Source organism: Bufo bufo, chromosome 2 (genome assembly GCF_905171765.1).
Source record: "Bufo bufo chromosome 2, aBufBuf1.1, whole genome shotgun sequence".
NCBI lineage: Eukaryota > Metazoa > Chordata > Amphibia > Anura > Bufonidae > Bufo > Bufo bufo.
This window is the reverse complement of record NC_053390.1, coordinates 484,493,023-484,506,186: the sequence shown is the minus strand read 5'-3', so window position 1 is coordinate 484,506,186 and position 13,164 is coordinate 484,493,023.

Below are 13,164 nucleotides of genomic sequence, written 5' to 3'. Positions count from 1 at the left end.
TGTTTTCTGCTTCGGAGATATGTCAGCTTCTGATGCCCCTGCAAGCCAGATGGATACCACAGACCCACCCTCGGCTACTCCTATCGTGAGTTCCCCTGTGGGGAAAATATCTGTGACCTTGCATATTTTATGTGTTTTTAAAATATCTGATACCTGGTTGCGCCTCTCTTTATAGGGAGTGAAAGAGCCCAAAGTTAAATCTAAATACACAAGATGCGCAACTTGTGTAAAAAGACTCCCTGAAAGTCACAAAAAGCTCTGTCAGTTTTGCATTAATGAGTTTGTAAAGGAAAAACAACCATCTATCCTCTTGGAAATTAAATATGATTCAAAGTGAAATAAAATCCTCATTGGCTTCCCTCAAGTTTGTCCCTCCTATGCCTCCTGCCAAAAAATCCAAAATGTCGGTTTCATCCTTCTCTGATGCAGAGGACATGGATGAGGAGGCTTCCACCTCTAGACAAAATATAGAAGATGATGTATTGTCAGAGGGGGAAATTGTGGAAGACAAAAAATATTACTTTTCTTCTGAGGATATTGAGGAGTTACTGGGGAGTGTGAGGGCTACTATGGGCATTAAAGATGTTCAAAAGCCCCGGTTAGTTCAGGATGATATGTTTGGGGGACTTAGAGTGAAAAAATCCAAAGTCTTTCCTGTAAACGAAAATATTAAAGACATGATTCTGGATGAGTGGACTGATCCAGAAAGAAGACTGGGAGTCTCTAAGGAGTTAAAAAACAGGTTGTTTGATCAGGCTGAAATAAAAATCTTTAATGAGACCCCAAAGATTGATGTTCAGGTGGCAAAAGTTGTCACAAAAAAAATCCCTGCCATGTGAGGATTCGTCACAACTAAAGGATCCAATGGAGAGAAAGGCAGATGCTCTACTGAGGAAATGCTGGGAAGCCTCCATGTTCAGAGTTAAAACCAACATAGCAGCAACTTCTGTGGCCAGGGCCATGTATTTTTGGCTTAACGAATTAGAGAACCACATAAAAGACAAAACTCCCAAACTCCACCCCCCTTCTTAATTCTGCCATAGCTTTTCTGGCTGATGCCTCTGCAGAATCGGTCAGATTTTCTGCTGAAGATGCAGCACTATCAAATACGGAGAAAACTGCACTTTGGGTGAAGTCTTGGGGGGGGGGTTCTGGTGTGTATGTGACAGGACCTCCAAAGCTAAACTGTGCTTTATTGCGTTTTCTGGCTAATACATTTTTGGGCCAGTTCTAGATGCAATCCTAGAGAAGGCTGCTAACAGAAAAAAAGGGTTCCCAGAAGAGAGAAAGAAGAGACCTTTTAGTCCCTTTAGCTCACAATCGAGATCCTACAGGGGAAAGGGGAAATCGGGACGATGGAGCTATCAGAAAGGGGGAAAAGGCGGTTCCATACAAGTTCCTCCTTAATCCTCAGAACAAACAAACCGAAAAACAATAACTCCAGGGTAGGAGGAAGGTTGAGGAATTTTCTATCTCTGTGGGAAGACGTAACCCAGAATCCTTGGGCCTTAGACATTGTAAAAAATGGCTATGGGATAGATTTTTCCTCAACCCCTCCAAAAAGGTTTCAAATAACATCCCACAGTCAGAACGTGTTAGCAAAAATTTGGCAGGGAGTCCTAGACTTGAAAAAATCTGGCGTGGTATTAGAAGTTGCCGAACCAGAAAGGAGAAGGGGCTTTTATTCAAAGATATTTTTAGTCCAAAAACCCAACGGATCTTCCCGTACTATTATAAACCTAAAAAGGGCCAAACAAATCTATAACCTTCAGAAAACTCAAAATGGAGTCTATTTCATCAATAATTCCCCTAGTCAAAAAAGCATGTATGACATCTATTGATCTAAAAGATGCCTACTACCATGTTCCCATCCATCAAAAGTCACAAAGATAGTCAATCATTTCCAGTTCAGTGCCCTACCATTCGGTATATCTTCCGCCCCAAGGATGTTCACAAAGCTGATCATAGAAATGGTTTCCCCTCTTAGACTAGAGGGCTTATTTTTTTTTTTTCCCCTTTTTAGACGACATCCTCCATAGTAATAAATTCAGAGCTGAAAACATCCAGACAGACCAATTACGTGATAAAAAAAATCTCATATTTGGACTGGTTGATAAACGTGCGAAAAACTTGCCTAGTACCAGCGAAAAAAATTAAGTTCTTATGGGTAATGCTAGATTTAATTACCCAGACTTAATCTCTCCCACAAGAAAAATTGGAATCATTCAGGGAGAGCGTAAGGAATTTCCAGTCTCAGAAACAGTGCTCTATCAGATGGGCCATGAGCATCCTGGGAATGAGGACATCATGCATTACAGCCATAGCATGGTGTCAGGCTCACACCTGGATAACACAAACCTGGATTCTAGGGAAATGGGACAGAAAACAGTCCTCCCTAGACAAAAAGATAAACGTCCCATACCACGTAAAGTCAGATTTGAACTGGTGGAAGGAAAAGGAAAATCTGTCAAAAGGTGTAGCCTGGCTAACAGTTCCAGAAATTCAAATTATGATAGATGCAAGTGGCATCGCATAGGGGGTCAAAAGTGGCCTCCTCAAGCTGGCAGGGCAAGTGGTCAGAAGAAGTAAAGAGCAGATCATCAAACTACAGAGAACTGCGAGAGGTCTGGGAAACCCTGAAAGTATCTCAAGACATGTTATTCAAAAAGCATCTGAAAATATTTTCCGACAATACAACAACTGCGGCATATCTAAAACACCAGGGAGGCACAAGATCTCCAAGCCTGAGGGGACTGGCAGAAAAAATATTAAACTGCAGCAATCCGTCTGAAAGGTTCAGAAAACATATAAGCCGATTATCTCCGCAGAAAAACCTTACACCCAGGGGAGTGGTCTCTAAGTCAAGAAATTTCCAAAAGATGGGGAGTACCTCAAATAGACCTATTCGCATAAAATACAAATGCGAAAGTAAGGTGGTTTTTATTTCTTTAAATCCCAGAAAAGAACCTCATAGGCTGTCGACCCTTTCTCAATCAGGTGAACTTGGAACCTTGCATATGCCTTTCCTCCCTGGACCCTAATCTCTTGTGTCTTGCAGAAGATATTAAAGGACCCAGTAACGGTGATACTAGTGGTCCCCTACTGGCCCAAGAGAAGCAGGTTCTCCATCTTAAAGGAGCTGGCTGTGGAAGAACCGTGGAAAATAGAATCTCCTTCTGAAATTGTATCACAGGGCCCAATCCTTCACCTGGACCCCAGCCTGTTCAAGCTATCAGTCTGGATCTAGAAAGTAAAATCTTAAAAAGTAAAGGGCTTTTGGAAGAAGTCATTAATACTTTGAAATCTAGCAGGAAGAAAGTCACCTCTGCTGTGTATCTCAAAATCTGGAAAAGATACTGTAGTTGGCTAGGGGAAGTCTCCCCGAATAGGTCAGCCCCATGTGTCCTGAAAATTTTCGATTTTCTCCAGAGGTGGTTGGATATCGGCCTTAAACCTAGTACACTAAAGGTCCAGATCTCCGCCTTGGGGGCTTTCTATGACAAGGATGGATAAAATAGATGGATAAAAAGATTTATAAGAGCTGCCTCCAGACTAAGACCATCTCTAATGTCTAACCCCAAGGGGTTCCCCAGTGGGATTTAAACTTGGTTAAAGAGTAAACTTTGATTCAACTTTTTTAACCCCTTCAGGACCCTGCCATTTTTTACCTTAAAGGGGTATTCCCATCACAATGATCAGTTTAATCTGTTAATAGGGTGCCAGTGATTTTTGTAAATATATTGTATAAGCAAATTCCCACCCTTCTTGGTCAAATTCTTTCCCTCCTAACTCATTGGTTGTCCTTTGGTCTCCCATAGTTATGGCCACAGCTGCCTGACGATTCCATGGGCTGCGCCTGCGCAGAAGAACCACATCCATCCAGTGGCAGGCCTCTCATTTCATTCATGAACGAACACGCTGTCTGAAACGGTGCCGCGAATGCTCTGTTTGCAGGGCAGACTTCGGAGACTCTGTAAGGACCTTCTGATGCATTTTGAGCGGATCCTTTTCCATTCAGAATGTGTTAGAGCAAAACTGATCTGTTTTTGGACCGCTTGTGAGAGCTCTGAACGGATCTCACAAACGGAAAGCCAAAACACCAGTGTGAAAGTAGCCTAACATGTAAGTATAGAGATGTTGTCTTACCTAGCGGCACTGTCCCCTGCCAACCCTATCCCCCTTATGAATTGGTCACTTAGCAATATCTGTGGAACATCTTGTGCCCAGAGTACAGCTCTTTCTGTTCCAGTGTTTAACAGACACTTGATTATGTTGCCATCCTGTTTTTCAAGGTCGACATATCCCTGAAGGCAGAGGTCACACCACTTTTCCCCCCCAGAAGATTTAAAGAGGAATTTTCAGCACTCCTAACATGCCTGTTTTAGTAGCTTCATGCATTCCCCATGCAATAACCATTCTGGAGCATCTATTCTTATGGCTCTATGTTGTGCCATTCCTTTATTATTCCTGTTAGAAGTTATGAATGAATTGCTAGCAGTCTGCAGTAAGGATACAGAGAGTGTGAAACAGTTGGGGATGTGTACCTGCACATATATATTACACTGATATATACCCTGCACATGTAGAGGCACTTATATTGTATTTACATTTAGTCATAGACTACTAATTGCCTGCTCTTGACATGTGCATTTGTGTTGTAATTTTTATTGGTTTAAAATTTAACTTTTATTGGTTTGAAAATAATAATAAATAATGAGCAATTTGTATCTAACCTACTAATTAAAACTATCTCCGGGCCTCCAGATGATGTTTCCTATTATATTATTTTTGCTGTATTGACTGCAGTGGTGATATGTTGGCAGTTGCTATTCAATAGTCAGCCTTTTGGTGCATACTGCCTTCTATTCAGGTACCTATTTGTACCTTTATCTATTGTGATGTGGGCAGTTGTGGCTGGTATACATTGACTCAGGCAGTTGGATTACATAGGAACCGACCAGCTTGCTACTGTTTATCCAAGACTGGTTACTATAGCTTGATTATTGCAACATTTGCTGCTTCTGATTGCTGTATAGCTGTTCCTATGATGCTACTGCTGTTCACACTGCTGTCTGCTGGTGGTGCTATTGCTATATGGTCTAGCTTTTTTAATGTCTGACTATTCGTGATAGCCTATCTTCTGTCTCAGCTGTCTATAATCTCACTGCTGGCAGCATGCTTTGTAAGCTTATGATGCTGGTACCAGCAGAGTACCTGTGTGGGCTGTCACTATATTAGTCTGACACTAGGTCATAGGTCTCTGGAGGTCCTGAAGCCTAAAATCTAATTACTGCCCCCCGACATGTTTCGCCATATCCATGGCGTCTTCAGGGGAACGGGCAGTCTGCACGGAGTGGGCGTGTGGCTATGTGATTTATAACCTCCCTTGTGATGACGTGCGTCAGCTCAGCCTATCGCTATGCTTGTGAGAACTAGCTTGCTTGTTATCTGAGATCTGTATGGCTGTTTGGATTCTGTTAGAGCTGACGCGCGTCTTCTCGCGATAGATAGTCAGATGACGCGCATGTCTTTTGACTTGGAATATTTTCGGTTTGTTTATGTTCTTTGGCCGGTAATGCGCATGACTTTTAACTTATATCCTGGGGTTGCTTTTCAGATCTCTCTGCTCTCTCTGCTTTTAGCCTATAATTTGGCTGTACTTGCATTATTATTTATGTTAGAATTACCATCTGGGGTGATGTCTCCACTGCTAGTGAATATTAATTATAGTGTGTTTTTAGTGGTGATGTTAGTGATTGCTATTTATCTCTAATGATTATGAATTTTATATATTTATATATGGGTGAATTTATTACTGTTTGTGGTGATGAATAAATACTTTATAAGAACTAGTATATTTAAATATATGTGTTTTCGTCTTTTGGCTTATATATTAGTGACGGTGATACTTGTGATATCGTGCTCATAAGGTTGCCAAGATGTGTGGACTATAATTTTATCTATCTTTTTCATTTATTATTCTTTTCTTAAGTCATTTTATACCTTTTGTGATTTTAGAAAGAGATTCTTATTATATTTATGGAAAATTATTAAAGAATTTTTATATATATTTTTTATTTTCGTTGATATATTTTATTTTGTTTTTTTATTATTTATTTTGGTTTTTTAATTTTTTTATATTAATTTTTAAATTTTTATATTTTTATTAGTGTATATTTTAATTAATTATTTTAGTTGTTTTTATATTTAGTGGAGACTTGATGGTAATTTTTTCTAACATTTATTTATTTATTAATTGTTTGTCAGACACACTATAATTAATATTCACTAGCAGTGGAGACATCACCCCAGATGGTAATTCTAATATAAATAATAATGCAAGTACAGCCAAATTATAGGCTAAAAGCAGAGAGAGCAGAGAGATCTGAAAAGCAACCCCAGGATATAAGTTAAGTCATGCGCATTACCGGCCAAAGAACATAAACAAACCGAAAATATTCCAAGTCAAAAGACATGCGCGTCATCTGACTATCTATCGCGAGAAGACGCACGTCAGCTCTAACAGAATCCAAACAGCCATACAGATCTCAGATAACAAGCAAGCTAGTTCTCACAAGCATAGCGATAGGCTGAGCTGACGCACGTCATCACAAGGGAGGTTATAAATCACATAGCCACACGCCCACTCCGTGCAGACTGCCCGTTCCCCTGAAGACGCCATGGATATGGCGAAACATGTCGGGGGGCAGTAATTAGATTTTAGGCTTCAGGACCTCCAGAGACCTATGACCTAGTGTCAGACTAATATAGTGACAGCCCACACAGGTACTCTGCTGGTACCAGCATCATAAGCTTACAAAGCAAGCTGCCAGCAGTGAGATTATAGACAGCTGAGACAGAAGATAGGCTATCACGAATAGTCAGACATTAAAAAAGCTAGACCATATAGCAATAGCACCACCAGCAGACAGCAGTGTGAACAGCAGTAGCATCATAGGAACAGCTATACAGCAATCAGAAGCAGCAAATGTTGCAATAATCAAGCTATAGTAACCAGTCTTGGATAAACAGTAGCAAGCTGGTCGGTTCCTATGTATCCAACTGCCTGAGTCAATGTATACCAGCCACAACTGCCCACATCACAATAGATAAAGGTACAAATAGGTACCTGAATAGAAGGCAGTATGCACCAAAAGGCTGACTATTGAATAGCAACTGCCAACATATCACCACTGCAGTCAATACAGCAAAAATAATATAATAGGAAACATCATCTGGAGGCCCGGAGATAGTTTTAATTAGTAGGTTAGATACAAATTGCTCATTATTTATTATTATTTTCAAACCAATAAAAGTTAAATTTTAAACCAATAAAAATTACAACACAAATGCACATGTCAAGAGCAGGCAATTAGTAGTCTATGACTAAATGTAAATACAGTGTACCTGCACAGACTCGCTCATCCAATCAGTGCTGCCATTTTCAGACTGTGTAGGTATGCAAATTGAAGATCTGGAAAACAGATACCAGCCTTGTGCATTCTACATTTTGCAAGAATAGAGCATACATCTTTTTTGCGGGGTCACAGAACGGAAGTACGGATGCAGACAGCACACGGTGTGGTGTCTATCTTTTGCGGCCCCTCGGAAATAAATGGGTCTACATTCATTCAGCAAAATTGCAGAACGGATGCGGACATGAATTTATGGTTGTGTGAATGGGACCTTATGCTGTTTTTGGGTGCGCATACAGCTTGCCATTCTTACCTTTTTTTTTCTTCATTTAAATTTTTTCTGTTGTATTTTTCCAACTTTTTTCTAAAATGCAAAAAAAAAAGCACACTTTAATTAACTTTATTTAAATATGCTGGAAATTTTATTTAAAAAAAATCCTATTATGCTTAAAGAGGACCTTTCACCAGAATAAAACATCTAAACTAACTATACAGACATGTAGAGCGGCGCCCAGGGATCCCCCTGCACTTACTGTTATCCCTGGGCGCCGCTCCGTTCGCCCGGTATAGCCTCCGGTATCTTCATAGTTGGGCTCCACCCAGGGGAACCTGATGGCGTCTCATTCTCCCATGCTGTAGCGCTGGCCAGTCGCAGCGCTCAGCTCATAGCCTGATAGTTTTTTTTTTTCTCTCTCAGGCTATGAGCTGAGCGCTGCGATTGGCCAGCGCTACAGCATGGGAGAATGAGACGCCGGCAGGTTCCCCTGGGTGGAGCCTAACTATGTACATACCGGAGGCTATACCGGGCGAACGGAGCAGCGCCCAGGGATAACAGTAAGTGCAGGGGGATCCCTGGGCGCCGCTCTACATGTCTGTATAGTTAGTTTAGATGTTTTATTCTGGTGAAAGGTCCTCTTTCATGTATTTCGCTAATTTTTAATAAAGCTGTAAGGGATATACCTGTGTACGGGTTTCATTGTATTGTGGCTGCAACGAGTGCTGTGTGCCAATCACTGCTTCTGCCTGTGCCCCCTGATCTTGGCGAAATCCTGGCACATAACTTACTGTTGCACTATGCCAGTATTTAACTGAGCGGGCTTGTGTCTGAGCCTACTTGAAAGCTCTGAATAGCATATTGATACAAGAGCGTTTTCAGCTGAGCTGCTCTGCTAAGCTGAAAGCTGTCCTGTAATGATGAGCCATTCAGAACTTTGAATTGGGCGGAGCGGGCTCAGACAATTTGTAATTCCACTGTGGAATGTTTGAACCTTCCAGTGCCCGAATTTGTGCAGATGTTTTTAGTAATTATTACATTCATTTGTTTTAAAGGCTATTGAGGAGGAGGGTCGTGATCCCGATGAGATCCAATTAACCACAGATACTCCTAGCAAAAAGATTCCAAAGCGCGGTAGTAGAGGTAAGTTCAACACAACCTTCGAGCATTTTACCTGTACATGGTGCTCCGACTGTGTTCGATTAGTGTTGTACTCTACGGAAGACCAGCTCTAACACATTCTACAGCTTTTAGGAGTTATTTAGAACCTTACTCCCAGGAGCAAATCTTAGAGGACCTTTCACCAGTTTGTACTTTAGAAAAGCGATACCTCACAGTAGATGTTATGTCGCTAATATTTTTCTTGATCCGCTCCTCCGTTGTTTCAATGTGCCCCTCATTCTTTTTAGGCGTGCTGTATGGTAATTAATAGCATTGGAACACCGGGAATGAGACATCAGCTTTTCTCAGTGGGAGTTTCTTCTATCTGGCTGTGGCGCTGTCCAAACACAGCGGAGCGCGTTACAGCCAGGGAGAAGGTGAGCTGTTTTTTCTCAAGGACTGTGACGCGCTCCCCTGTGATAGGACAGCGCCACAGCCAGATAGAAGAAACGCCCACTGAGATTAGCTGATGTCTCCTCCCTGGTGTTCCGATGCTATTAATAAGCATACATCGCGCCTAAACAGAATGAGGAGCACATCGGCACAACAGAGAAGCGGATCAAGAAAAATATTAGCGATAATAACATCTACTGAACATGGTCTACAGTGTGAGGTGTCGCTTTTCTAAAGTACAAACCGGTGAAAGGTCCTCTTTAATTACCGGTATTTTCTTTAGGCTATGTTCACTCCATGTAAACATGGAGAAATATCTGTGACTTAAAAAATGTCCCGTATTTCTAAAGGGGTTTGTCACAATTATGTCAGATGCTGCAGAAACAACCTCATTCAGGATTATGAAACAAATTTTTGAGTCACAGAAATATCTGCAACTAATCTGCTTGTTGTTTAAGGGGTTGTCCCATGAAAAATGTTCTACAGTTTTCAAACCATCACCTGGATCTAAATACTCAGGGCTCCAGACTAAAAAAAAATATATCAAGGAGCCATTGGCTACTAACCTGAAAAATTTAGGAGCCAAATTAAAATTTTTAATCGCCAAATTTAAAATACATATAATTACGGTATAATAAAAAAATAAAAATAAAAAAACACGTCTTATTTAGGGTTGGCACGATACCAAAATTTTGACTTGATTTCAATACCATAAAAAGTATTGCTATCATCGATACCATGTGAAAAAAAGAAAACGCTAAAAAAGCCGCATGCATTCCAGATTTTTATGGAAGGTCTGGACCATAATAGAACAGTCCTAACCTAATTTTTGTCGGGACAAGGTGACAAAAAAAGGCAAATTGCAAGTTTTCTTTTCCTTCCTATTACGGCTTTCACCGCATAGGAGATATTTTTTAATATTTTAATAGTTTGCACTTTTTCGGGCTTGGTGATATGTAATTTTATTTATAAATTTTATATGTAAAATTGGGCAACAGGGTGATTTAAACTTAATATCTTGGTGTTTTTTTTTTTTTACTTTTTTTTTTTTTTTTGTTGTTTTTTTTAAACTTTTTATTTAATAACTATTTCCCACTTTAGGGGCTAGAACCTGAGATCTTTCATCCCTTGTCCTATTCACCCTGATAGAGCTCTATTAGGGTGAATAGGACTACACACACTCCCTGCTGCTCTGTGCTCTGGGGAGGGGGGGGGGGTTCGGTGCACAGCGCCACCAATGAATATAGTTTATGCTTAAAGGGTTTCTATCACTTCGTTTCACATAATTAGCTGTCAGACACTAGCGATCCGCTAGTGTCTGCTCTGCCAAACCATCCTAATATAATTGCTTTTGGGGCAGCCGTTTTGCTAAAAAAAAAGAACTTTTATTAATATGCTAATGAGCCTCTAGGTGCTATGGGGGCGTCATTAGCACCTAGAGGCTCCGTCTACCTTCACAAACTGCCGCCGCCCAGCGCGTCCCTCCAGCCCGCCCATCTCCTCCTGAATGCGATCCTCCCTGTGAGCGCCTGTATTCGGTGCATGCGCAGTAAATGTCTGACCGCTTCCCTGCTCAGACATTTCCACTGCGCCTGTTCCTCGGAGCACTATGACGTCATCGCGCAGGCGCAGTGGAGATGTCTGAGCAGGGAAGCGGTCAGACATACACTGCGCATGCGCCAAATACAGGCGCTCACAGGGATGATCGCATTCAGGAGGAGATGGGCGGGCTGGAGGGACGCGCTGGGCGGCGGCAGTTTGTGAAGGTAGACGGAGCCTCTAGGTGCTAATGACGCCCCCATAGCACCTAGAGGCTCATTAGCATATTAATAAAAGTTCTTTTTTTAGCAAAACGGCTGCCCCAAAAGCAATTATATTAGAATGGTTTGGTAGAGCAGACACTAGCGGATCGCTAGTGTCTGACAGCTAATTATGTGAAACGAAGTGATAGAAACCCTTTAAAACGAACGCAGGCTGCGCTGCGGGTGCCGGGCCATATCCCATACCCGGCACCCAGCCTCTATGACTGTGTTCTGCGATCCGCCACTATTAACCCCTCAGATGTCGCACCTGACGGGTTAATATCAGTGAATCGCAGCGCGCAGTCATAGAGACTGGGTGCCGGGTATGGGATATGGCCAGCACCCGCAGCGCAGCCTGCGTTTGTATTAAGCATAAACTATATTCATTGGTGGTGCAGTGGCCACAGCCTTTCCACTCCTCCTCCCTTCTATCAGCCCATTGGAGGGACAGCCTCCTTTTCCCCTGTGCTGTTGAGAAGAACATGGCACGCACTGACAGCAGCTCGTGCCATGTCAGTTCCTCGTGTGTGAGAGGTAGAGCAGCGGAGGGTCTAGGCGCAAATGGCGACAAGACTACAAAGTCTCATTGGCGACCATTTTGATCGCCATCTGGAGCCCTGATACTCTTGCAATTGCATGTAATTAAACATTTAGAATAGCTACTGGGCTATTCAGTTGAATCTGCATGTGTAGGGACACCTGCTGTTTGCTCTTTTTGTAATTTCTCTATCCTGCTTAGTAAGGCCTCTTGCACACGACCGTATGGCTTTTTCAGTATTTTGCGGTCCTTTTCCAGTTTTATGTTTCCATTGTGTTTCCGTTCCGTAGTTCCGCAAAAAATCTCTGTATGGTTTCCGTATGCGATCGGTTGTTAGCGAATCGCAAACTGAAACGTACAATTTTTAATCATTATTGTAATGTGTTTTAACAGTATACACATGGGCAAAGTGGCCATGCATCCGCAAAAAACGGATGACATACGGATGTGTTCTGTATGCTTTCAGTATTTTTGCGGACCCATTGACATGAATGGAGCCACGGATCGTTAATTGCAGGCAATAATAGGACCAGTTCTATCTTTCAGCGGAAACGAAATACGGAAACAGAATGCATATGGAGTACATTATTATTATTTTTTTTGCGGAACCATTGAAAAAAATGGTTACGCATATGGACCGCAAACGGAATCCGCAAAAACGGAACGGAAACGGGGGAAAAAAAAAAGTGCGGCCCCCCTCCCTCCCCAGAATTATATTCATTGGTGGACAGTGCGGCCCCCCCCCCCCCCCCCCTAATTAAAATGACCGAAGCATTATAGAAGCATTATACTTACCTGCGATGTCTGTGACTGGCCGGGCGCTCCTCCTACTGGTAAGTGAAAGGTCTGTGCTATAAGCAATGCGCCGCACAGACCTTTCACTTACCAGTAGGAGGAGAGCCCGGCCGGTCACATCACAGAAATTGCAGGTAAGTATAATGCTTCTAAAATTGCTAAGTAACCATGGCAGCCAAGACTGCAATAGCGTCTTGGCTGCCATGGTAACCGATCGGAGCCCCAGCCATTAAACTGGGACTCCGATCGGAACTCTCCGCTGCCACCAATGATGGGGTCGGTCATTATAATTAGGGGGGAGGGGAGGCCGCACTGGCCACCAATGAATATAATACTGGGGAGGGAGGGGGGCCGTACTGGCCACCAATGAATATAATACTGGGGAGGGAGGGGAGCCGCACTGGCCACCAATGAATTTAAAACTGGGGAGGGAGGGGGGTCTGGCCCCTGCTGCCTGGCAGCACCTGATCTCTAACAGGGGGCTATGATACGCACAATTAACCCCTCAGGTGCTATAAGAGATCAGTTGCTGCCAGGCAGCAGGGGGCAGTTATTACACAGTTCTCAGTATATTCTAACTTGAAGCGTCCCCATCACTATTGGAACGCCTCTGTGTTAGAATATACTGTCGGATCTGAGTTTCACGATCTAACTCAAATCCGATGGTATATTCTAACATAGAGGTGTTCCCATGGTGATGGGGACGCTTCAAGTTAAAATATACCATCGGATTGGAGAAAACTCAGATCTGATGGTATATTAATAGGGACTCCTGACTTTACATTG